This window comes from Cetorhinus maximus, chromosome 20 (assembly GCF_964194155.1).
Source record: "Cetorhinus maximus chromosome 20, sCetMax3.hap1.1, whole genome shotgun sequence".
In the NCBI taxonomy this organism is placed as follows: domain Eukaryota; kingdom Metazoa; phylum Chordata; class Chondrichthyes; order Lamniformes; family Cetorhinidae; genus Cetorhinus; species Cetorhinus maximus.
This window is the reverse complement of record NC_135898.1, coordinates 55,184,810-55,212,621: the sequence shown is the minus strand read 5'-3', so window position 1 is coordinate 55,212,621 and position 27,812 is coordinate 55,184,810. Positions and strand designations below refer to the sequence as shown.

The window sequence follows — 27,812 nt, the reverse complement described above, 5'->3', positions numbered from 1 at the left end:
GGACACCAACACATTAAATAAAATGGGGTGACTTTCAACTGCTGATTGCATGTTTTTTAGATGCAAAGTGGGGAACCAACAACTGAAAGCCTCCCCCATTGATATTAAAGGTGAGTTTCTAAAGTAGTCTTTAAGAATGTAACCCTGATTAAAACAATTTGAAAACATTGATCAGCAGTATGGATAAAATACAGCACAATATTGTATTCAGGTGCAATCATGAATTTAGTTCATATAGAAAATGTACTAAGATTTTATACAGCATCAGCACTTGGTTCATCTCAGTGCAGTGTAGTTCTCAGCAGGAAAGTCCAGGATACTACATTGTCTGACAGTGCACACTTCCCTGAAGGATGGCAGCGTGGAGGGAGGCTCCTTTGTTCTGAAAAAAAAGGGTAAGAAACAAAGAGTCTCAGAAGTTTTTCATATTGTTTTTGTTTCACTATTCCTGTCAAAATACATTGAATTGTCATTTGACAGTTTATCTATAGTGCTGGAAAAATCAATTTGATACAGAATCTACTGAAAAAGGAAGTTTGCTGTGAAGAACTCGGAGAAAATGTACTTTTTTTTAATCCCTTGATTACTGATGCACTGTTGCAGCTCGAATTAAAACAAGGATTTTTTTTAAGAATAGTAAGTAAAGTTAGCTCCAAACCTCCATTCCTGTGACATTCTTCTGTTTGATAATTCAGCAGAGGCATTAGCCCATTCATTTTAAGTGGGCTAATGCCTCAGTTAAAATAGTGGACAGAAGAATGTTGTACAGGTACATTAAGCATTTGTCCACCAAGGTCACCAACATCAATTCCCAGGCTGTTATGATTTTTGGGTTTAAGACTTTCAGCAGCAGAACATTTTAAACACTCCTAAATTGCTAATACTAGGCTCTTTGTTAATTATAGCAGAGCCATATTGCTTTTTGAAACTTCCCTTAAAGCTCACTGACATTTGAGTACCCACAGGCTGAGATGCACGCTCGAGAGTGGAACTAAAATGGCTTGAAATCTAGTTGGAAGAAGCTATATGCTGACTTCCGGTATCATCACTGTAAATGGTCAAAAGTTGCACAGATTATTGCAGAGCTGCAAATTTTACTGTAGATACAATCATTCGTTGACTGCCCGCTGCCTTGTTGGATTATTCTGTTATTGCTGGAAGCAGCTAAAACTTGTTTGAGTTTTACCATAATTTATCCCCTTCCTAGTACGATGGCAATATCCCTTTAGTCTATTGCAATTAATTTTCACACAATACTGCTTGCATCCACTCCAGAATGTATTTGGGAAATTATTAAACCTATTAAAATAAATGAATTATATAAATTATTTTGGCACTGTGCTCTACTGCATAATTGAATCAATTCATATTCCCAGAATACCTCAAATGCAATTTAACAGGGGCATGTGGCATGTAATGTCATGAATCTTATACATGTCATTAATTAACATGCAACTGTAAAGTGTGATGACTCGTGCTTTGGGAGAAGCCTGTATTTTTTTTTGTGTGATGTCCCCTTTAAGACCAAAGCGGACAACCCGAGGTTGCTATGGGGATGAACAACTAAGGAGCAAAGAGTAAATAGAAAGCTAATTGTAGTCACATTGGGTTTCAGCCTGTTTTTCTATTTGGCAGTTCAGAACACATTGAGAATTCATGTGAGGGAAAATAAGGAAGGTTGTCTCTGAATGAAACAGTTTATTGTTTGGCAGTTTTTGAACAGATCCTTGCTTGGAAGCAGGTCTTTGAGAATGGAGCAGAGACTGTGTTACTGTTTTTTCCTTTATTCTTTCATGGGATGTGGGCTACCTGGGCAAGGCCAGCATTTGTTGCTCATCCCTAATTGTCCTTGAACTAAGTGGCTTGCTAGGCCATTGCAGAGGGCAGTTAAGAGTCAACCACATTATTGTGGATCTGGAGTCATATGTAGGCCAGACCTAGTAAGGATGGCAGATTTCCTTTCCTAAATGACATTAGAGAGCCAGATGGGTTTTTATGAAAATCAATGATAGTTTCATGATCACCACTACTGACTCTAGCTTTCAATTGCAGATTTATTAATTGAATTTAAATTCCACCAGCTGCCATGATTTGAACCCATGCCCGCTGGGCATTGGCCTGGATCTCTGGATTAATAGTCTAATGAGATTACCACTACACAATAATCCCCCCTTAAATGTGTGTTATACAATTGGAGAGGAGAGAGAACTGAAGACAGGATGGGCAAGAGATTATGAATTGGATCAGGCACTTTGCTACTATTTCAGTGTTGCCAGAGCCGACCCGATTGTTTAAAGGGATCAGAGAAGGGAGCCTCTGGGACTCTGCGCCATCTGGACTGTCATGACCCGAGTGAGAGAGGGTTCATCGATGTACTCCTTGTCGGTGGTAACTGTATCCGGGGCCTTCGAATGGAATACGGCTGCTGGTGAATGCGACGCAAGGGCTGAAATGATTGTCTGGGAAGTGAGAGATCCTCACTTGTTGGAAATACTGTGAGATTGCACATGGTGCCACATTTGTGCAGGATGTAATGTGAGTGCTTGTAACTATGTGAGGCATATCATTGTGTATTCATTATTTAAAGTGAAATTTACCTACTTTGTTTTTAAATATCCTTCGACTGTTAATTAATGTTTGAATTATTGTTGATTTTAGTTGGTTTGTTACAGTTTTAAAAAGCAAAATCCTGTTCAGCGGTATTCTTTTCATTGGTGGCGTGGAGATTCTTTTCTTTTTAAAAAGTTATTGGTCTCTACAGGGATTGTAAAAAAGTTCAAGCTTAAAGATGTAATACAAATGGGGCACAGGAGTCAGGCATCATATATTGTCCTGAAAGCACTGACCTATTTAAATAGCTACTTAAAATGGTAGAGAAACGTTCTTCTGCTGTTAAGCAAAGAGGTACTTTTTTAAAATCATATTCATATTGGTTTTTGCCATCAATTCTATTTAGATGGTGAGGTTACACCAGTATAAACTCAGAACACTTTTGTAAACCTTGCAGCATTGCAGAACAGGAGGCCATTTGGCCCATCATGTCTGCACCGACTCTCTGAGCATTTTAATTTAGTGCCAATCTTAGTGCTAACAGCATAACAAGGCCACGAACTAAAGGCACGTGGAGCACTGCACATCAGCACCCTGGGCACATCTATTTAGTGGGAGATTAGACGGAACATTGAAAGATCGCACTCTAATTCAGCAATGCCTCATTCATGAATTTAGACCATTATGTTTTATGATTGCTATACAGCCATAAAATAAATAACTGTTGCAGATTCATCTATATTGGCTGAGCAAACAATCTGCATTCGCAATCTATTTGAAGGAAAGGTTTTGTAATGGGAGTTTCTAAGAGGTAAGCTAATAATTGGTGTAAATGTAACATGATGTTTAATATCTTGTGGCAAAATTAATTTAATGTTATATTAATTGTGAATTAAATGAAAAAGTAATTTGTCCCTCTTTCTGTTGCCAATAAATTTAAAAGTCGCTTACTGCATGTTTGATTGTACATCCATCATGATCCACTGAGAGATAGGTATTTGGTCCACACACAATGGATTCTTATATTAGTTGCGTCATCTGAGTTTCTCAAATCCTGTGGGCTTTATGAGCATATAAGCCAGGAAAAACACGGGGAGTGGTGCCAGGAAAAACCTTAAGGCAGTGAGGAAGGGCGAGAATTATTACTTAAGATCATAATAAGTCTATGTAAGTCTGACAATATCCTGATCATTGGCTTGAATCCACCAAGTAGGTGAAAATTGGCAAGCTGCACTGGACAACATATGCTGTCCATGTGACCAAACCTTTTGAGACATTGAGCAGTGAAAATATCATTGATCACATGTCTGAAACTGACTTTCATTTGAATCCGGGCCAGCAGAAAATATTAATCTAAACTTTGATGGATAGTGGAAATGTGTTCTAAGGCTTATTAGAAATGTATAATGAAGTAGATTGAGTATTTCAGCAACAAAGTATTATGTCAATCTACACATTTTCTATCTTGATAGGAACACTCTATCACTATTAGGTTTCTGACTGGAATGTTCTCCAAGGAACATTGATTTTTTGGATGCAGTCATGTCAGGTTTGGAATTTGTTGGGCTTTTCCGATGGAATGAACTGGAAGTTGGCTGTGATCTGCTGGGGTGTGCCCTATGCTGGAACCTCCGCTCAACACTCACAAGGCCTGTGATGCCAAGAGGGCAGAGCCAGGGTTTCTGGGCTGGGAGGTGCTTCAGCTCCTAAGCTGACCAGAGGTCAGTATATATAACCACTATATCTAGTGAGATAAGATATACTGGTCACACCTGGTTGGGTGGAGGCGGTGGGCTGAGCTGGGGCAGGGGTGGGGGAATTCCAGGCCAGGGAAATAGCCTATATCCTGAAAAATAGTGGGTTTTTTCTTTTGGCCCCTTTGCACAGGAGGCTGACAAAGGGGTTCTGCATGGAGTCTTGGAGATTGGCTGTACATTCCCGTCCCACCGATGGCAGACAGCCACTGGGTTTTCTAACCACATGGGACAGGCAGGAACTAGAATAGCACCCTTATGTCCACCAGTTCCCTGTAAATTAGATGTCCAGCAACTAATCCCGCAAAATCAGAAAGGTCAGCAAGGAGGACATCATAGCCATTGGGATCATAGCCCATGGATTTTTAAAACCATTGTTTCCTTCATCTGCGGGTCAAAACAGATATTTATATCAAAGTAGCATTGCTAATCTGTAAATACATTTTATAACTAAATTAAGTTTCTCTAGCATAATCTATTTAATATTGATCAGTTTCTGAGTTCAAATTCAGCTCAATATTTGCAAAGTCAATCCCTGCTTTGCTTTCCTCAAGTATTTTGAACTTCACCGTAAATCATCATCGACAGCAATTCCCGTTATAATAATCTGAGCTGCCATTCTGGTCACTGCTTTCAAGCACTTTGCATTCAGAAAAACATTATTGCCTAAAGTAAGACTCTTTGGGGGGCTAAGTTGCATAGCCCCTGAAAATGAGCACAGGGATCGCAACTCTTAATTGATCCATGCCTGTTGATTGCAATGCAGGCACCACACCAACTTTGTGCAGCCTGCTCACTTGAATGATCTCCAGCTCCAACCAGAATTAACCTCGCTGTTTTTGGGCTGGATAAACCAGCAGGAGGGTAATATAATGATTATCATTTAAAATTAATCCACACTGCCTAAAGCTAGCCTGTACCTCTTAAAGGGGAACTGCATTTTGGAGTAGGTGCTGGGAATTGTGAAGAGATTCTGACGTGAAAAAAGTGGAGAATGTTACAACAGGAGAAAGAGCAAGTTTTAAAACCCTGCACCTGGGGTCTTGGTGCAGGAGATGGAAAGGAGGGGAGATGTCCTACATCTGCAGGGGTGGAAGGAGGCCCACCAGGCACACACTCAAAAAGCAATTGGAACAGATAGCTGTAGTGGTCAATGCCAGGTGTGAAGATCTGAGGACCTGGGTACAAGAAGTTCAATAACGTTAGACAAGTGGTCAAGGTAAGTGAATGATTTTCAAATGTCATATCCAACCAACTGTGCTTCTAGCCTCAGCCATTGCTCAAATCACCATACTTCCGTCACTAACCTACCAGCAACATCTATTAATCAGAACTCCTATCTACCATTCATGTGCTTCACCTCATCCTCAGACCTGTGTGTCAAACAGGTAGATGTGATGTGTCTGGTGTGCGGATGAAGGGAGCATGCTTTCTGCTTTTGTGTGGCAGTTTGCTTTTCACTTTCAGCCTGCACTGCTAGCTAGCAGCAATGTGAGAAAGAAAGCCAAAGGTGTAAGTCTCTTCCTGTCAGTACATAGCACCCCCAAGTCCTCAGCCGTGCCTCCTCATGGCAACACATGGGGCTGTATTTTATGGCCCCCCTGCTGGAAATATTTTCAACAGGGGGCATGTAAAATATGATGGACTAGCCACCGCCTTCCAGCCCACCCCTGGCCCAGTTCCCTTAATATGGTCGGGGGGCAAGCGCTGAAATTGGCAGCCCGCCCGTCATTTTGAAAAAAACCATTAATTGGCAGTTGACCTTGATAACAAGCCAACTGACCCAAATGTTACACAGCCCGTGGCATAATGTGTTTGGCATGGGCAGGCGAACAAAAGCGGGGAGTACTCTTTTTCACCATCTGAGGTGATAAAGCAGGAAGGAAGCAGGTGCAGCTTTTGGGTGGTGGGGGCGGGGTTTGCCCAATGTACATCCAGGTCACCTCTGCCAAGATGATTCCCCCACCTTGTGCCTCCCTGCTGGGCCTCCAAAACTTGTCCCTCCACCTCCTTCCCGCCTTTCTAGGATGTCCGATCTCTTCACACCTTTAAAGCCCGGGCCTTACCTTAGTCCGGGATCCATTGCCATTCTTCCCAGGGCCTGCTTGCAGCCCCAGCAGCTCCCATTACTGAGTTCTGGTGCTGCTGGGTCTGCTGGTCAATCTGATTGGCCGGCTACTCTTGAGGGCTAGAAGTCCCACTCTCTGCTTGTTTAGACCAATGGCAGCAGGTTGTTGCTGCAGGGTGGCCTTTTTTACACTGGTTGGTTTGTGACTGACTTTTGTAATGGGGGTGGGAGGTTGGGTTACCAATATGACACCTGAGCCCCCGCCCCCCCCCACTGCCCTCTCCCCACCCCCCCCCCCCCCCCCCCCCACCCCCCCCCGCCCCCGGCCACCCCATAAAATTCATCCCATGGAGGCTAAAGTTTCAGGCAATTGCAGGGGACGTTTGATCCCCAGGCTGCAGTGTACAGGCCCACCAGCATGTGGACATGCCCTGGCACTGACGAACCAAACTACCAGCTATGGGCGAATAGTTCCATTCCTTATGGATACCTCAGGAGATTGAAGGCTAAAGGAGTAAACCCTGACAAAAGTATGGAGTGGAGCCCAAAGGCAGACGGAAATCTAAATATGTCATCTTTCCAGCAACCAAGCCAATACCAAACATAGTACATTGCATTCCTCTGGACTCAACTGGGGAGATCAAGAGGGGGGGTCCTGACATTTGGGCAGCCCAGGGTCTCCATAAATTTTGCCCAGTATTGCACCCTGGAGTGGGCTTTCCAGTTTTGTTGCAGAGCATTAACACAACACGGGAGACAGCAAGTATGAGCGATAAACCTAACTCGGCTGGTGTAGAAAAAGGTTGTCTCCAATGGTGGGAGGGACCATCGTGTCCCACTGGTCAGGCAGCACCCACCTCAAGTCAGGTAACTCCTGACTAGTAAAGTGCTGACCAACCATGCTCCACCAGCTCCATCAGGTGCTTGGAGCTTAGAGTTTCTGCTCAACAAGTGAACCGAATCCATCGCACCAGGCAAACAAAATAAACAATCGAAACAAAAAATATCAACTCTTTGATTGGCCATCTGGAACGTCAGGACCATTTGCGCAGGATTGACAGACAACTTGCAGCTGGCCAATCACTTGTGCAAGACAGCTATGAATGACTTGGAGCTTGATAGGTTGCACATTGACATAGCATCTCTACAAGAGACCAGCCTCGCCACGATCGAATTACTGAGACATAAACATTACACGTTCCTCTGGCTGGGGAAGAATTGAAGAAACATGTGAGCAAGGTGTAGGCTTTGCTGTAAGAAACTCACTGCTCTTGATGATAGAACCCCCACAAATGGCTCCGAATGTCTTTTCTCCAACTGCCTCTCAACCCAAACAGGGCCAGATAACCTCATGAGTAGCTATGCTTCAACACTGGGCTCCACTACAGAGCTGATAGATCAGTTCTATGAGGAGCTTGACACTGCTATATCTTAACCTACTGAGAGATTGCAATGCACGAGTGGTTGTGAACCATGAAGCATGACCCTCCTGCCTCAGACATTATGGGGAGAATATTCTCCCCATCGGGGGGGCGTTGGGCAGGGCGCGATCAGCTGGGCGCCGCCATTTTGTGTGAGCGAGCCAATTAAGGCCCGCCCAGCGTGACGCGCAGCCGGAAGTGATGAGTGCTCCCTGTGTGGGCGGGGGGAGTAGGCTGAGTCAGGGCCTGCGCTCTTTCGTGCATGTACGCGAAAGAGCGCAAAAATCTCCCTGAGGCACAGAGCTGCCTCAGGGAGATTAGTTTGATTTGTTAAAATTTTAATGAAGAAAAAAACATTTTTTAAGACATGTCCCTTCATGTGACAGTATCATGTGAGCTGGGACATGTCAATGAATTTTTATTTTAAAAAATGATTTAATTTATAAACCCTTCACGAAAACTCATCCCGCCCGTGGATGAGGTTTCATGATAAATGTGAAGGCTGCCTGGGCTCTTCGCCTGCCCGCCAATCTTAAGATTGGACGGGCAGCTCAGTTAATGATCTTAATTGGAATCTAAATGGCCTTAACAGGCCTTTTACAGTTCGGCAGACTCTTAGCCAACTCCGCTGCGTGCCTGCTGAACTGAGGATCTGAATGACTTGCGGTGACGTTGGGACGCACGCCCAATGTCACCGTGCATCATTTTATGCGTTGGTGAGTGGGGCCCGCCCCCACCTGCCGAACAAAAGATTCTGGCCCATGACCAGGAAAGATAAATAACATCGGACAGAGATTACTTGAGCTTTGCTGCTACCATGAGCTTTGTGTAACTAACCTCTCTGTAAGAACAAACCATGCCACAAGATGTCCTGGAGACATCCAAGATCAGGGCAATTGGATCTGATCATCACCTGATGTGACTCTCTGAACAGCACTTTCAAAACACGCAGCTAGCACAGCACAGACTGTGAAACAGATCACTCCTTGGTCTGTACCCGGTATGAAGTTTTTTCATTCAAAGCAGAAATGCTGTCCTTTTATCCATGTCAACCCTATTGCCTACCCAGGTAAAAACTAACAGTTCCTCAACTCGCTTGAACAAGCGCTCTCTGGCATTCCCACACAGAGTGCAGAAGCAAAATCAAACAAACTTCGAGATACCTACCACTCTCACATCTGATTAAATTCCTACCCCGCAAACAACCTCGCCATGGTGGGGGGCATTAAATTCCTCCATTGTTCCTCGCTGAGGTTCAGGTAGGAAAATTGCTTCCTGAACACACTGGGCAGATATGACCTCCTGCTGAGAGCCCTTCACCCCCTCCTCTCTCTTCCAGCAGCTTGTTCTGCTCTCCATGGCCTCCGTTTGTTCTCTCAGTCATACTGCATTTCAAAGGAAATGCTTAGTACTGCACCCATGTCTGGGAGCAACTGGCTTGTGCAGAAGCCTTGACATCAGCAAAACCTCCTTCAGTATCTCCATATCACACTCTGTAGATTTTTATAACCTGCACCAACTATACAAAGCTCTTATAGAATTGTAGCAACAGCCAGAAGAAATCAACCAGCAATTAATTGGTAGGTAGTTGATGATTCCTTTAAATTGTGCTGGCGTGGGGTCTTTCCTGTTTTTATTTATTTATTCTTTCACAGGATGTGGACATTGCTGGCTAGGCCAGCATTTGTTGCCCATCTCTAACATTTAGTTGCTGAATATGCTGTGTGAGGTGAAGAGAAGGTGTTAGCTGGAGTGTTGAGCTCCAAAATGGCAGAGCTGGATCAACTCAGCATTGCACTCTGGACTGGTGCCTTGATCTGCCTGCTCTGCAGTTTCTGGCAGACAGTCATGTACAAGCCAAGACCCTCACCAATATGGTGTTCAGCATAATCCACGCCATATTTTTACATCCAAGCTGTGGATGCCATTTTGGGGCTCTTAAGGGCCCGATTTCTTGCCCTTCATTCCATACTCTGGATTGAATCTATCCCAGATCTTGGATCTGAAGGTTGATATTTGAGAATCATGGCTAGTGTCATTAACTTATCCTGTCTGTAAAGCACTTAAAAATAGATTTTATGACAAGAAAGAAATAGTATATCCTGACTGGTGAAAGAATGGTTTACTGACACTTTATTATCCCTTTCAGTCAGCTGTCCTCTTGAAAATAGTTAATAGATGAAAAACATATTTTTAAATTGAGTGTATGTCAGGATCTCTCATCGGTGATGACAGGTTCTGACCACATAAGATATAAGCATGGTGATAAGATTTCACCTAAGTGATGACTAACTGAACTCTTCATCACTGGTGACACACATAGTTTATTGTGCAGACAGGTGACTGCTTGCAGAACATGAAGTACATCCTTAATAATGTCTGGGATGCCAGACAGCAGTGTCACACACTAAATGTTATTGTACGAGTGCAAATTCTAGATTTTCCACTTGTGAATTATTGACCCTATATGCAGTGAAACAACTGAACAGGTACATGCAAGACACGACATTGCTGATTTTCCGATTGACACTGCTGGGTCAGAATGCACAACTGGATCTTGATCTAAATCGCTGGATCTCTGTCACTTGAATGCCATGTAGATTTTTCTGGATGGCCTTTAGGCCAATACACAATGCACACACACCCAAATGGTGCAAACTTAATTTATTCTGAAGCATTTAAATTAAATAGGGTTTAGGATGAGACTGTGTTGTGCATGTTCTTCTCCCACTTGGACTGGGACCACGGGAAACTCTTGCATGATCGAGTTCTCAAAGGACCAGAGACTTTTTAGCCTTTTTATAGTTTTACAGTATGTTTTTAGTACTGGTTTTTGTGATCATTCTTCTGGCATTTTTGTGACACTTATGATTTTTCATTTTCATCATTGCATGTATGTATTGATAATGTGAAACCTAAAGTGGCTTACTTTTTCTCCAAAAATTTGCTGCAAAGTTAGGTGTAATTGAAGTATTTACACAACTATGGCCAGAATAGGAAGGGCTTGGAATAAACAGGAACATGAAGAATGATGCAAGTTTTCAACCAGGAGTTTCAGGTGCCACAGGGCACCTAAGTGAAGTGGTCTGTGGTATTTAGGAAGCCAAGTTAAAATTAATGATGGAGTTGATTTTGAAGCACCACAAATTCAATATTTTATGATAAAAGCAAAATACTGCGGATGCTGGAAATCTGGAACAAAAACTGAAAATTCTGGAAAAACTCAGGAGGTCTAGCAGCATCTGTGGAGAGAGAAACAGAGTTGACATTTTGAGTCCATATGACCCTTCTTCAGAGCTCTACCACCAGCATCGCAACCTCAACACGCTTCATCCACCATCGAATTGTACACTGACATTCACATGCCCACATTAATGCAACCTTCACAGGCACTACTCACTCCTCAGACACATCTCACAGCTCTTCAACCTTGTGAGGCATCACACACACACTAACACACCTTCCAAAACAATATTCACACAACTCTTTCTCCTACCAGACAAGGTAGCTTGTAACAGGCACCAGCATGACCTGACTTAGGGAGGGGAAGAATGACTGCATGCTATCACTACTCCTGAGGTGGCAGTGCTGGTGGTGATTGGAAGGGGAGCGGCAGATGCCATCACCACAGGCAAAGCAGGGACCATATCACCAAGAGGATGGATTCACAACCAAGGGCCAAAAGCCCCCTTGGGGTCCAAAAGAAGATTTCAGTGAGTTTGTGAGTTGATTTGTCCCATTATTAGTCTCCCCTGTGTATTGAGCTAATTGGAATAGTCTCAGATATAAAGACTGTGTGTGCACAGGTTTCCACCATTGGACACCAACTGCAGTGTGGTTGGACGAGTTCCTCTGTGTAACACTGGCTTCTAAGGATTTATCTGAGTAAGTTGTTTTTTGACTCATTTAACACTTACCTAACTAGTAAATAAAATCAGTGAGTTAGAATTTCTTGAAAGCTGAGTTGATGGTGGGAAAAACAATGGCCCAGATTTCACTAGGATGGAGAGCGCAAATGCTGGAAATAGCCAAAAATTCTATGTCCCGCCCCTGAACCCAGAATTTCCCATCTTCCCGAGGGGGGGTCTGGAGTTGGGCCAGGGTTTGTCCGTATGTGATTCGCAGAGGCATCTGGCCATTAAATTACTAGCTGCCCCCGCTGAAGCCAGGAGTGTGAAATCCAGGGTGTGCAGATTAGACCAGGTAAGAGCAGGTCTGAACTTGGTGGATTCATTTGGATTGCCAGCGTACCCCTTTGGAGAGATAAGATATCCCTTTGGATAGGGTCCTAGGACACTGTTGGGTGCAGTGAAGCACACTTTGGGAGAGGTAAAGCACCCTTTGGGATTGTTAAAAGTGAACATTATTATGCACTTCTTTGCACAAACTCAATGGAACTATCAAGCTGTCAAAGAACTGTCCAGCTGTATAGGAACTGTAAAAGAGCCTTCCAGCTGTCAAGCAACTTTCCTACATCATGGGTTACCCTGCATCTGCAGAACTAAAGAAGCACCCAGAGGCTTGTTGAACAGAAACACATTTAATGCTGTGGTGCCTGGCATACATAATACAAATTAAATTGAAAGGTGTTATCCATCACACCAAATAACATTTAACGTAAAAGTGGGGGAAAAAACTATCACCAGCGACAAGCCCGTGTTGTGCTTAAGGTGCTTTAAGTTTTCGCTTGTGGGTGCTATGTCTAGGCTCCCCCCTCGCTGGCACTGGCATTGGAGACAGCCTGCTCAATCTGCTGTCCTGTTGGCCTTGATGACCTTGGATGGTGTCCTCTGGCCCGTGGAGCCTGTGCTGGCCCTGCCCGGGAGGGAGCAGCCAGTGCCATAGCTGGCATCTCCCCAGTTGCCACAGCCTCATCGGATGCCATGGTCACTGGCAGGATACTGCGTGCCCAATCCATCTCCCATACTACAGTGACCACCTGAGGTCATTGCCGGTGTGAGGGCTTGCAGGTCCGAGCGCATCCCCAGGAACCCCTGATTCTGTCCCTGGAGCTGCCTCTCCATGAGAGTCGCCATTCTCTCCATGGAGCAGGCAGTGCGCTCGGCCATGAGGGTCAACGCATTGCTCATGCTCCACATGGACTCCTCCACTACGGAGACCCTGGCACTCATACCCTCATGTATCTCCACCAGATCCTCCCGCACACCCTGCTGGACTTCCAGCATCTGCTGCCTCATGGACAACTCCAGAGACACATCATCAACCACCGACTGAGCAAGTTCCTGGTCCCTAGCCGTCCTCCAACTGCCAGTGCCCTGGGCACTCTCTGCCTTCACCTTAAGTGAGTGTGAAGTGCCCTCACCACTATACCAAGATGCTATCCGCCAATCCAATGCCCACCGAGGTGCTGGTATCTGCGCTGGTGCCTGTTTGGCTGAGGGGCTGTGACACAGGTGCGTTTCTACAGTCGCTGTCCTCTGGGGTCAGGGGTGGGCCTTCAGGCTCCTGACCCCGATGGGCTGCTGGTGAGTCCGAAAGGAAGAACAAGGACATGTCATTAGTTGAAGTCATGACACTGTTACTGTGCATGCCTGGCACCCAGATCAGGGTGCCCTCGTCTTTCCATTATCAATGGGGATTCCATGTTTGAGGCTCACATTAATATAGAGACAACAGTGGAATGGTTGCTCTTACAGACATTCTCTCCTCCAGTGCACTGCGATCTTACCTCCCGGTGACACCCCAACCTCACCACGGCCGGTTGACCTAGGCGCTCCTAACTGCTGTGCTAAGTAACCTATGTCAACATGGTGCTCACCCTTCACGATCGCAGGAGATCATTGAATCGCTTACAGCACTGCACCCATATGCATCTCACCACATCATGGGAGCTCACCCTGGATGCAACCTCCTCCCAGGCATGTTTGGTGAGGTGGGGGAGCTTCCTCCTCCCATCCTTGGGGACAAGGATCTCTCTGCGCGCTGCCACCTCCTCCAGGAGGGCTGCGAGATACTCATCGGAAAACCGTGGGGTTGACTGTGCTGCTGACCTGCCCTCCCGCCTGCCGTGTTCAGTACTTGGCTCCATGACAAGGTGCGTCTGCTTCACTGGCAGCCTTCGCATGGCTGCAGCGGCTGCGCTTGAATCGGTCACCACTGGAGCCGGTGGACATTGAGCTCCCGCCCCTGCCCACTCCTTCTCCCTGTTGCTGCTGCCGCATCTTATGCTGGGCGGGCCTTAATTGGCCCGCCCGTGTAAAATGGCAGTGCGGGGCCAATCGCAGGCGGCAGTCAGCTTTCCAACTGCCCCCATCCGCTCCTGCCAAGTCCGCCCGACGAGGGCAAAATTCAGGCCCTGGTCCCTACCATCAAATATTCTATCTTACGACACTTAGTGCAATAATGCTACTATCTCCACAGGTTTGTTATATAAATGCACAGTAGTGCAACCTACAATCGTACTAGTAGCCTCAACATTAACTCTGACATTCTTTTAGTGGACAAGCTGAATTCTGAATGATATTCTTCTATCTGCTATTTTCATGCAATTACTAACCTGCCTTCTTTGGTGAGTCAGTGCTTCTGCTAGGATATTAGGCAAAAGGAGTGTCATCTGTAAATGAGGAGTGTTAGGAGGCCTTGTGACTCATTCAGCAATGGCCCTGCCTCTGAGTTCTGAAGAAGGGTCATACGCACTTGAAACGTTAACTCTGTTTCTCTCTCCACAGGTGCTGCCAGACCTGCTGAGTTTTTCCAGGATTTTCTGTTTTTGCTTCTGAGCCAGAAGCTCCGAGTTCAAGTCCCACTCCGGGGCCAGGATTTTACGACCTATTCAGCTGGGCGAGAGGAGCCGTAAAATCCTGGCCCAGGACTTGTTGGCTGTGGAAGTAATGTTCACAACATGGTGCAACAGATTCATAATCAGCCTGCTAATCATCCCAACACTTCCCCACTATTCCCCAAAGGGGGGAAATATGTGTTTAAAGATACCAAACAAACAATAATGAGTGTTTGCCTGGTAATGTTGACAACAATCGTTCCCAAGCTTGTAAAGATAAATAAGGTTTATGTCCTATATCTTTATGCATGGAATGCCTCCACCTATTGGTGTGGAATTCATTATTAAGGAAGCAGATTGGAGCCCTGAGTTTCCAGGTATTATTTCATTTATAGCAAAGTTATACAGTATTTCAATACTCTTATCATCCAAATATATGTTGCAAACATATTTTTACCGAAAATCAAGTTAAATGTATATTTTCTGAGCAGAATACTTTGCATGGAAGAATTTGATAACTGATTTTTTTTTCCATTTGTCAAGCTGACCACATACATCTCCTGAATTATGTGGTCAGCCTCATAAGTGGAATGAAAGCAGTATTAAAACTCTTCTGCATGTCTTGTCTGCTCCGAAATAGGTATTTGTCTCACTAATGGCTCTGGGGCAACTTTCAACTGATTTTCTCCCAGTACGGAGAGGTGGCATGTAGTCATTTTTTACAGTATAACCAGTGATTGGGTGACCCATGATGTGCTGGATTTTCTTTACATGAAAGTGCCTGTTAAAAACACGCAGATACACGCACACGCACACATTTCTGGACAATAGAGGGCCTAGTCCAAAAATGCCAGCTGTGGCAAAAGAAAATAGGTAAAAGATAAAGTAATTCTGGTTTAAAGCAATTGGCACGTACTGTTTGGCAGTGGACCCAACAAATTGCTTAAACTATAACTAGGTACATGTCCAAGCCATTGATCACTGTCAACGAATGGCAAGAAATTCTCAACATGCAATTCATTCCAGCATGTGGGAAACTAGTTGCACAATTTATAACTTTAACATCTGTAACATATTTAGAAAACTGCTGGGTAAAAAAAAAAAAATTACCCTGCAAAAAATAAATCCATTGTGGATGTCCTGTCAGCAAAAAAATAACTGCTAGGCTCTCACTCCGGGGTCACAGCAATTTTCAAGCCTCAAAATGGGGTCACAGTGGGAAAAGGTTTGGGAAGCGCTGCTGTCGACCCTCCACCCCCACAAGTTCAGCTAAACCGTACGTTAGCCTGGCCAGAGGTAAATTTGACATGGGGAAAATTATGGCTGCTTACTTCATTCCTCCAGGCATGTGTCTAACTTTGGTTTTAAAGTGTGCCATGCTTTATTAATTACTCCAATACAGGTTGAGTCACTTCTCAGATTATACACAGCTTCTTGGATCAAATAAACAATTGACTTGTGAAACACTGATAGATCTGCGGTCAAAATAACCAATCATAGGATTTTAAAATATTATTTGGTTTATGCTTTGCTTCTTCAATCGTAAATAAGTAAATAAAAATCTACATTATTACTGTGGAAAATCATTCAGCATCATGCAAGAGGGTGACAATTTCCAGGAAAATTAGCTAATTAGGAAAAGTATACAAAAATAAATAAGTACACTCATAAATATAAATGGCACATCTTGATTTTCTCACTAGTTAATAGAAGGCCTATTGTATTATACCAAAGATATTAAGATCTGACCAATCACATCATCATTGCCGCTGAATGCAATGTGATAATCCTGTGCTTAGTATTACTGCCTGATCACAAAAGAAAACAACCTGCATTTTTATATTATTCCTCATCTGAACAATATTGTCTGAAAAGGTTTAACAAGTAATGGAGAAAAAATGGAAGATGTAGTAGGGGATGGGAGGGAATTGGAAGAAAAGGTTTTTGAAGATAGGGAAGAAGTTTGAAAGGCAAGATTATTTAAGGAGACAATTATCAGGATGGAGGTGTAGCAACTGGAAAATAAACTTCTTATAGAGGAATTGAAGGAACAGTCATCTGCATAAAGGGCTATGCAGCTGGAAGGATGTACAATCAGGAACAAGGCTGTAGTACATTTTTTAAAGGAAGCAAAGGACCTAAATTGATTCACTGGGCAAAGGGTGCTGGTGGAAATTGGATGAGGAGGGGGTGATTGGTGTGACAGGGAATATTGCAGAATTCTAAATTAGCCTAGATTCATTAAAAATGGAGATGAGTGGATTCCAAGGAAACCCTTGGAGAGATATTAGTTCCCCAAGCGATAAAGGCATAGATTAGGTTCCAATTATTCTGGGGGAGAAGCAGATGGCCACGTTTCTGAGGTGAAAGAAAGTCCTCTTGTTCATGGCTTAGATGGAGCTAAGAATCTGAGTCCAGGATACATGTGAGACTGAGGTTGCACACATCTATATTTAAGTTTAGAAAGTAACCATGAAGATGATTTAAATTGAGGCCAAATCCATGGGGATGCTAGTCAGAGGCAAAATTATGTTTTCTGTTTGGCCGATATTATGGTGAAGGAAATATTGGCTCATGTAAAACTTTCTCTGCATAACAATAATAACAGCATAATCCATTGGATGAAGCTTTTCTTAATGTTGAACTAGGATTTAAAAACTAGAGTAATAGCCTTAGAGTTAGTAGTGGAGGCAGCAGCACATATATAGAAAACAGCCTTGTGGAGCCATGGTGCCGTCAGGAATGCTGAAGGTGGCAGAGAGTCTAAAGAAGATAGTGAGCCAATACCACAGTAATTTCACAGTGGTGAAATTGGCTGGGAAAATCTCAATGCATTGGATCTGGGACTTGGACAGGGAGTGGCAGAAGTGAAGAGCATGTAGTTGAGTAAAAATACCACTTTCAGGATTTGGAGAGAAAGGGTGTATTGGAGACAGAGAAGTATAGAGATTTTTTATTCATGCTCAAGTGGTGTGCCTTTGATTTAACAATTTACCTCTTACTGAGTTTCTTTGATCGGAGGTTGGTTAGGCTGCCCACCACACCCTTGTGTCTTCTACAAAAGTCAAAAATACCACAATGCCAGATCATACCATTCAGGCTAAAACTAATAAATACACCACACAAGCACACACATACATGCAAATACATATACATATGGACATTTACACACTCAGACACACACACGCACACAAACACACACACACACACACACACACACACATCTTTGGGTCTATCAATCCTTGATAAATATTATTTATCTAAATTAAAAGATAGAACTGTTTTTCTATGCTATGAGTACATTTAAAGCTGCATTGTCATTTTGACATTGAGAAATTTAGAAACATGCTTGAACAGCAACATAAATATAAGATTACAAACAGTTTTTGCATAAACAGACAAGACTTAGTACCACAAAAAGTTTAGCTATTTCATGCATTCATCTAATTCTATTCTATAATGTTGAGAATTCAAAATTTACAGAATTTCTTTTTCTGAGTAACTCAATGGCCAAGGTTTTCCCCTCGGCGATTTGAGGGCGGGGCCCGCTCGCCGAGGGAAAAATTATGTGGGATGACGTCTGGAGGAATCCCTGACGTCATCCCAGTCCCTTTAAACTTTTAGGAAGTGGGGGGGCGGACAGCAAAATCAGCTGTCCGCCCACCGACCTGTCAATGGCCAATTAAGGCCATTGACAAGCTAATTATGATAATTAAAGACCTGCCCGTCTAAGCTTAAGGCTGGCGGGCAGGCCAGGAGCCCCAGCGGGCTCCAGATTATTCATGAAACTTCATCCACTGGTGGGATGAAGTTTCATGTCCGTTTTTTAAAAATGTAATAAATTTTAAGTGTTTATTATTAACATGTCCCATCTCGTGTGACATTGTCACATGAGGGGGACATGTTAATAATTTTAATATTTTTCTATTTTTAGACTTTACCTACCTGTTACGAATCTCCCTGAGACAGTACTTTGCCTCAGGGAGCAGTGCGCTCTTTCGTGTTCATGCGCGAAAGAGCGCACTTTGACAGTTGAGGATTCCCTCCCCCACCCCCAGAACAGGAAGTGCATAGCGCTTCCTGTCGGGCAGGCTGCTGGGCGGGCCTTAATTGGCCCACCCACTCAAAATGGCGGCGGGTCCCGTTTCGGTGGCGGGGATTGGCTGTCTGCCCGCCGCCGAGCCGGTGGGGCCCGCACGCCATCCGAGGGCAAAATTCTGCCCAATGTTCCAAATTACTGTAGAAACCCATTCAGCTCTGCACAGACAGACCCAAGATCAGGCAACATGACACTTGTAAAGCAATTTAAACAAAACTAAAAATCAGATTTTAATTAGAGATGTATTCATTTTCAACACATCCAGTATTGCAGCCAATCATTGTTCTAGTCAAAAGACTTCTGATTAAAACAGATGCTGTAAGAAATCCTATTTATTCTGAAACTACAAATGCCATTCACCCCTCAGAGGGTTAATAGCCATCAATAAGATATGGCTTTTATTATGTATCACAGGGCCATGTGTGCAACTGTGTTTCCATAAGTCACTGTTAGATATTAATTGATTGGTAGGTTCTAAAATATAGTTGGAATTTTAATACACTTGCCCAGCAGGACTGACTGAGTGTGTGTGTTTGTTGGAGGAGTAATGGGACATACCCATTGTCTTCCTGCCCTGATGTGGCCTAACTGCAAACTTAACCTGATTCTTGAATGGCTTCCCTACAAGGCCAAACCTGTTGGGACTTGTATTCGGAGCCAGAAGAGGCCCAGGTAAATTTTACTATTTTTAAAAAAGGTTTCTTTCTGGGTCAGGAATACCATTGTCATATGAAATTCACATACTATAGTACCATTTAGATTAATGCAGATGATAGAAGCCATCAGCCTTTTCTATCTGGAAAGACCACCTCCCTCATTACTTTTCCTTCCTTATTTTTCCCCTTTATTTTATTTCTGATTAATTTTCCAGTCCATTCTTATGAAAGTTCTGTGTCTAGCATCTGCCTATCACAGTTCACATTGGACACTTCAAAGGGAACGGAAGTCATCCATAACCTGCCAGTGTTCCTGACTTTGACAACTTGGTCTCAGCTCCTAAGGACAGAAGCCAGGGATTTACAAGCGGTTGCCAACCTACAGTAACTTCCCCCAGCAATTAATCTCTAATTGACCTCAACATGCACTAATTTTACCACTTCCCCACGGACATCCAAGTGTCAGGCTAGATTAAATACAGCTCCATTTTAGTAGCTAAAAATCACAATCTTGCTTCAGACAAGTTCCCTTTGAGCAATGGTAATTGTGATAAATAAGCTGATACAATCATGTCTTAAAAGGGCATCTCAGCAGTTTATCTGTTCATCATACAGAGATTTATTGGGGGAGTATGTACAGGGGCAAAAATAAAGAGAATTTTATAATAAATGATCAACTATTATGATCCACGTAATTCAATGTCATCATAAATGACCAAATAAAAATTATTGTAAATGTTATTGATTAAATTAGGATGACATCAAAACCATTATTCAAAAAACAACAATCCCATCCACATTGTTACTGATAACATCATTATGCTGAGGAATGAGCAAAAAATTCTAATGTGACAGATTCCTTGAAAAGTCATTTAATATCTGCATATCTGAGATTGTTCTCATAGATTCTCCTGAGTCCAGGGATACAAGGATGCTATTCTAAGTAAAGGAAATCATTACACATATGGATTTGATAAGATTTGCTTTTTACAAAAACGTAGATCAATGTCATGTGGAAGAAAATGTATAAATCTAATGAAAATGGATTTATTTTCTGGTAATTATGGGTACAAGACTATTAACATAAATGGCTGTAAATTTAATGAATGGCTATTGCATTTATGAAGGCAAGATCAAATGCAAGTTTTTACTAACTATTATATTTTCCCTCTGAAAAGCAATAACATTCTCTCAGCATATATTAACTTGCATATTTCTTTCTTAATTTTTACACATTTCCCTTCTCTCCCATTCTACACAACAATCCAAGGACTAGATTGTAAACTCTTTCAAATCCACTTTGAGGATGATTGTTTTTAAGTCAAGAGTGATTCATCCTAAAATGTTCCTCTGTCTTTCTCCCCACCCCGCTCTTTCTCAATCTCATCCCTCCCTCACATGTTGGATTGCCACATCTTGATATGCTAGCTCTTGTCAGCATAGTTACAATCTCAATAGAGACCAGTAACTTCTCTTTAAAAGAGGAAATCCAAAGTCCCAGCAATTTACTAAAAGAATGATGCCTTAAGGCTCCACAGTTTAAAAACAAAAGATTTTTTTACCATATAAGAGTCAAACAAAGCAAATACTGAATACTATCTTAGATGACCTCCTATACTCTAAAACCCAGAATTAACATAAACATAAGTTAAATATGAATTAACAGGCAAATTGTGGTCAATTATAAACTGTAAATCGCACACTAAATGGCAAATACAACTACGACAGATTTTACAAATTTGTTCGGCAGTCCACAGCATACTGGTAATCAGATTCAGACACAAAGTCCTTCATACTTTGTCTCCTGCAGAAAGAATTTCAGCTCCTATGCTTCTAGGAGCTAGCCTGATCCCCAGCTGACAGCAAAGCACAGCCAACCCGAGTTCCATGGGCACAGTCTTCACCACAAATGGCATACATCTGCAGAACCTTCTCAGCCCAGTCTGCATGGTGCAGATCCACCAATGTTATCTTAAGGTAACAGAAACAGCTGCAGCAACTTCCTCTCAGAATCTGGATCTGGCCTCTGTCTCCTTCAACTTGCCTGTGGACTCATCAACTGCTTCTACAGAGCTTGGATGGCTCTGTGCCGCTTTATGTAGCCGCAACCACTTTCAGTCTGTCTAGAAGTCTTGCTTTCCAAATATCAGCTGCAGTTTTTGTTTCCTTAAAAACTGGAAGGGTCAGTTTCCTTTTCTCATTTCTCTTTATCGGTTTCCCTGCCTCTGTTTCCTTTTCTCTGTTTCCTTTTCTCTATTTTCCTTTTTCAGCTTCCTTTTCTTGATTTCCTTTTCTCAGTTTCTCTTTATCTGTTTCGCTTTCTCTGTTCCCCTTTCCCTGTTTCCTTTTCTAAGTTTCCTTTTCTCTGTTTCCCGTTCTCGTTTCCCTTTCTCTGTTTCCTTTTCTCTGTTTCCCTTTTTCTGCCTCCTTTTCTCAGTTTCCTTTTCTCTGTTTTCCGTTCTCGTTTCCCTTTCTCAGTTTCCTTTTCTCTGTTTCCCTTTCTTAGCTTCCCTTTCTCTGTTTCCTTTTCTCTGTTTCCCTTTTTCTGCCTCCTTTTCTCAGTTTCCTTTTCTCTGTTTCCCTTTCTCAGTTCTCTTTCTCAGTTTCCTTCTCTCAGTTACCTTTCCTCAGTTTCCTTTCCTGATTTCCCTTTTTCAGTTAGGGGAGAATTTTCCTCATATCAGCGGGGAGTGCTGGAGTGGGCGTTGGCAGGCGCAGGTAGGCCAATTAAGGCCCGCCCAGCGTGTGTGGTAACTGCCGGGGATGGCGGGAATGGGCGGACGCAGGCAGAATGGCAATCGCCACTGGGTCGAATGGCGACCCAGTGGCTTGTTTAAAGGTCAAGCTGCAGCCGCACCAAGGCTGCTGTACATGGCCAGAGGTTGGGGGCAAGGCAAATCAGAAAGAACCATGCAGGAGGGTAGGGCAGGTGGCCAATGTGTGCCCAGGTTCTTTGATGAGTGCCTTGCTTCCCTCCTTGAGGAGGTGACAGCACGGCTGGATGTGCTTGTCCCCAAGGACGGGAGGAGGAGGCCACCCCACTTGACGATGCGTGCGTGGGAGGAGGTTGCGGAGGTCGTGAGCTCCTACGACGTGGTGCGGTGCTCAAGGACCCAGTGCCACAAGTGCTTCAACGACCTGCTGCGCACGGGAAGGGTGAGTAGCATGTTGGCATCATTCACTGCACTCATCATGTAACCTTCTCCCCGGCTGGAGGACCACCCATGTCTGAGTGGCCTGAGTGCAATGAGTTAGTGACGACATGTGTCCTTAGCTGGGCAGCCCACCAGAGATTGCCTATGCATTCGTCAGCATGAGAGGGTTGTGATGAGATGGGTTCTGCACCTGCAACATGTGGTGCAGTGACACCCACATGACTGTGGTGGGGGCAACCTGGAGGATCTGCACCCAGGCGCACTGGTCAAATTCCACAACATGTCGAAGTCAGGGTGATAACATGGTGTGAGGGGATCTTCAAGGTGCTGTGGCACAGATGGATGTGCTGCCCTCTGCACTCCAAGTCATTGTGCCTCCTTGCAACAGCTGGTACAACTGTGTGTTCCCAACTGTGATGAAGGCAGCATGTGGGCGGGGGTGGGGGAAAGGACACACCAGGCATATTAGTGTGAGTGCCAGCCACCAGGGGGGGAAGGAAGCACTGCAGACCCACAGTGGCCAACTGGGCTTGGGGTGGGTCGGCCACGAGGAGATTGACGCTACAAGTATCACTTATCAATGCAATTTTTTCATTTACAGGAGAAGAATTCTCATAACAGCGCTGAGCAGCTGAGGACTGGTGGTGGACCAGCCCAGATATTGATGCTCAGCCAGTATGAACAGGAGGCCCTCGACCTGGAGAGGCGGCATGCGCCCAGGTCCACTGGAGCCGAAGAGGTTGGGGTTCCACGGGCAGGTATGTACGGCCAGCACTCACATCACCAGTAGTCTCCCAATGTCCATGCCATTGCTGATTGTTCAGTGAGTGACGTTACCTACATGGCTTGCCCAGTGCGTGTGGGATGATGAGTGCTTGATGAGCCGGGGAACAGGCATGTACATTGACATTGCCTGCAGGCTCACTGATCGAATTCCCTTACTCTACCTTTCAGCATCAGCGGAGCATGGCCGGGAGCAGGAGCAGGGCCCCTCTGAAACCTGAGGGGCATGAAGTTGCAACTTTAGAAGCATCACACCATCTCTGCCAGGCAGGCACCAGCACAGATACTGGCACCTAGGTGGGCATCATATCTTCGGCTAGTATCCCGGGTCACAGCAGTGAGGGCTCTTCACAGTCACTGGAGCAGCTGGCGGAGACAGAGAGTGCCGATGGCACCAGCAGTCGGAGGACTGAAGGGGTCCAGGCACATGCTCAGTCCGTGGTAGATGATGAGCCTCTGGAGTCGTGGGCGAAGCAGCCAACTGCTGACATGCAGCCGGGTGTGGGGGAGCATCTTGTGGAGATACATGAGGCTCTGCTTGGCTTGGTGTCAGCGGTGGAGGAGTCTACGCAGGCCATAGCTGATGCTTGAGCATCATGGCTGAGCGCCAAGCTTCCTCCATGGAGAGATTGGCGACTGTCATGGAGATGCAGCTCCAGGGACAGGATCAGAGGTTCCTGGGGTTGCACTCGGACCTGCACGCCCTCACAGGGACATTGACATCATCTGGTCAGTGCCCGTGTGGGCGGTGGTTTGGCCACCAGGTATCCCAGCCATCTACAGTGAGCAGGGAGGGCCAAAAGGACCTCACCTCAGTGGAGCAGCTGCCTGCCATCTCTGTTGGCGCCTCTCAGGGCGATCCAGATGAGGGCGGCAGCTCCTCCGCCCCTGTGCTAGTGGCTGCGGCACCCAATGAGGCTGCGACGACCGGAGAGATGCCAGCTGCGGAGCTGGCAGCTCCCTCCCAGGCGGGTCCATCTCAGGCTCAACGGGCCAGAGGACGTCCACCAAGGTCATCAAGGCCAACAGGACATCAGAGTCAGCAGGCTGTCTCAGATGCCACTGCCAGCGACAGGGCACCACAAAGACGTAACACCCGCAAACAAAAGATGAAGGCACCTTAGGCACACCCCTGTGTGATCACACACTATCTGCACGTTCATGGAGTGGAAGCCCTTCCTGTTGATGAAGGCACCGGGCTCACCTGCTGGCGCCTTGATGGCCACATGTGTACAGTCTATTGCACCCTGGACACGGGGGAAGCCAGCAATGGCCGTGAAGCCTCTGGCTCGCTGTGTCTTGCTGGCCTCGTCCCAATGGTAATGGATGAAGGTCAATACACGCCTGAACAGAGCGTTTGTCACCTGCTTGACAGAAATGTGGACAGCCGACTGGGAGACACCACAGAGATCACCCACTGAGCCCTGGAAAGAGCCGGAGGCATAGAAGTTGAGGGCAGCTGTGACCTTTAGAGAGACGGGCATGGGGTGTTCACCCACACAGTTAGCTGATAGCCCTGGACCAATCATCTGACAGATAGTGTTGACTGTCTCCCTTGACAGACGGAGCCTCCTTCGGCACTGCACCTCAGACATATTGGGTTAAGTGCTTCGCGCTCTGTATACCCTGGCAGCAGGATAGTGGCTTCTTCTGCGGCCCCTTGAGCCTTGGACTACCTCTTAGCCTTGCACCCCTTGTGCCTGAGCCTGTCCTCCCAAAGGTGGCTCACCTGGAGGCTGGATGTACACTCCTGGCCTCCCCCCACCCCCCCCCTCCCCCCCACTCCACTAGCCCTCCCTTCCTACTCAGATGAGCTGCCTCCAATGGAGCGATCACTTCCCATTCCCAGGCTCAGGGAGGCTTCCTAAAACCTACAGGCCTCAAAACAAATCCTCACTGAAAAGTGCTGACCTGAAGGTAATGAGTGCAGTCCAAGCAGCTGCTATGCGTTTGACACTTCTCCACCTCACACACGCAACTTTCAATAACTTCTAAGCACTAACTGTTAATGTCAGGATTCGCAAAAACAATGATCCCTCTTTCCCGCCCGTGGATGAGGATCATTAAAGTTTCGGATAGCCGCCTGCCCGTCACGCCCATGCGAGCTGAATATCACACGGGTGCCTTAAAATCCACGACAATTGGAGCCATAGCTACTTTAATTGGCCCGGTGATGACTGGCAGCTGCGCAACGGACATCGTCATGCGCCCGCCCAGCAAAATATCGTGATGGCGCGCGGTGACATCGGGACGCGCGCCTGACGTCACCGCCCGTCATTTTACACGTCGGCGTGTGTGTCCTGCCCCCTGCATGCCGACGGAAAAATTCTGCCCTTAGGGTCTCCCTCAAAAAAACACAAGCTTGGCAATCATGGACCCTATGACAAAGCTCAGAACTTGCCTTGCAAGGAACTGTGTGCAGAAACAAAAAATCATATCACTCCGTTCTTCGGTACACTACTATGGCACATTGATGCTTCACATGTAAAGATTTATCGTGCGTGTGTCCTGAGAGCTATGAAAATAGTTTTTGTGTTTCCTTACTTGCCATATTGTAAAAGGATCAAATTTCCTCTGTGCACTGCACGTAGCCACATTGGAAACCTGTTTAGAAAGAACAGGTATGTGATTTCGATGCACAAAGTTCATAGTAGAAATATTTGATAATAATAATTTAAAATATTGACGTCCAATGGTGTTCATCATGAATAAAAATAATCTCCCTTTTTATTCCTGTGAGTAAATACTTCCTTTTTGTTGCCAACTCTAATTCTTTCTTTCTTCACTAATCGTTTGGAACAAGTGCCTGAGAAGGGATTTGACTGATTTTTCTCCACTGAAGTTAACAAAGGAAAGTCAGGCAGGGCGGGACAAGGCAGCGGCTTGACCCACTTGGTTTTCCAATAATCATGTTGGCCAGGTGATCCCGTACACCTGGCTACAGACCCAGGTAACCTCCTCTGAAAACTCATTTATGCTCTTCTCCGTACACACCCTTGGTCAGACAACTAGACCAAGTGGGCCAGGACTTTAGTATTGTCATCATCATCATGTGTGTTCTGCCTGAAAGCAGGTCCTTAGTTCTTTGCCTGCTGATTCTTCATCCTGAGCCATTTTCTTGGCAGTTTTTTGTCAGTGGTGATTTGCCATTGCCTTCCACTCTCAGGGGCAGGGTGTGGAAGCAGGTGCCAAGTCCACCTCAGTCAGAATAGGAATCAAATTTGCATTTTTAGTGTTATTCTGAACCACATGATAGCTGTCTAGCCAACTCAATGAAGCAGCATGTTCTTTAGCATGTACTATTGTTCAAAGCAAAAGAGAGATTCAAGATAAGCTCCGCGCCACCATTTTACGCGGGCGGGCCAATTAAGGCCTGCCCAGTGTAAGACGTGGCTGGTACCTGTGCAGGTGGAGGGAGGAAGGAGTGTCGGGGCCAGTGCTCTTTTGCACATGCGCACGAAAGAGCACAGCAATCTCCCTGAGGCACAGAACTGCCTCAGGGAGATTGAATGAATATGAAAGTAATGAAAGAAATGACTTAAAATTTTATTTAAACATGTCCCCTCATGTGACTGTGTCACATGAGTGGGGACATGTTTTTATATTTGTGGAAATTAATTAATTAATTTTATAAAAGCTTCAGGAAACCTCATCCCGCTCGTGGATGAGGTTTCCTGAAAAACGCGAAGGCCTCTTGGGCTTTCCGCCTGCCCGCTGACCTTAAGGTTGGACGGGCAGCGTTGACAAGTGGCTCAATTGGTTACTTAATGGCTCTAATAGGCCGTTTACATTTCGGCGGGCGCGCAGCCGACTCTGGTTCGCACCCGCCGAATGAAATATCGCGATGGTGCACAATGACGTCGAGACGCACACCCGATGTCATCGTGCGTCATTTTACACGTCAATGTGTCGGGCCCGCCCCCGCACGCCGACCAAAACGTTCTGCCCTATACTATCACGTACATAAAACTTATGACGAGAATTGATTTTAAATTAGTACTGTAGTGTTTTGTGATGTATCTTATATTGAAGGCAGTTTATAAATACAATGTTGCATAAGTAGAACACAACATGACTAGCAGCAAGATAATGTTAAATGTTTCCACCTTGTTATCCAGTCACCTCTACTTGTGAAGATAGACATATTTATAGTCCTTTGGTAGTACAGAACTTGAATATTGCTGAAAAAAGAGACATTTTGTGTCAAAACTTTTTGTCTTGCATTCATCAGGACAATTCGCAAGAACACCAATGTAAGGGATTGCCAACCAATCAGCACAGTGTAAATTTGTTGTTTTCCTTAGATTGGTATTCCTGCAAATTGTCCTGATGAGTGCAAGACAAAAAGCTTCAACAAAAAATGTCTCTTTTTTCAGCAATACTCATAGATATATTTACTATATCTTGTTACTTGCCATGATATAGTCCTCATTATCCGTCACTGATGCTATTGAAAATTATCAATAAAATGTAAAAGCTCGAAGCAAAGAAATACAAACATACATAATGATTAGCGTCATTGTTGATGTCTTATATGAGCCCTTTGAGTAGCCAGTACCTTTCAAAACAAGCTCTCCTCAATCTAAC

The 27,812-nt window shown here is 44.8% G+C and overlaps 1 long non-coding RNA gene across 1 annotated transcript; it reads right to left on the bottom strand.

The window, feature by feature from the left end:
• Positions 1–219: 219 nt before the first annotated feature.
• On the bottom strand, positions 220–27,812 carry LOC144694673 (uncharacterized). Its single transcript, XR_013579804.1, has 3 exons — positions 27,784–27,812; positions 25,770–25,829; positions 220–382 (listed from the first exon to the last, which is right to left on the bottom strand). It is a non-coding gene; the product is annotated as an uncharacterized LOC144694673 (long non-coding RNA).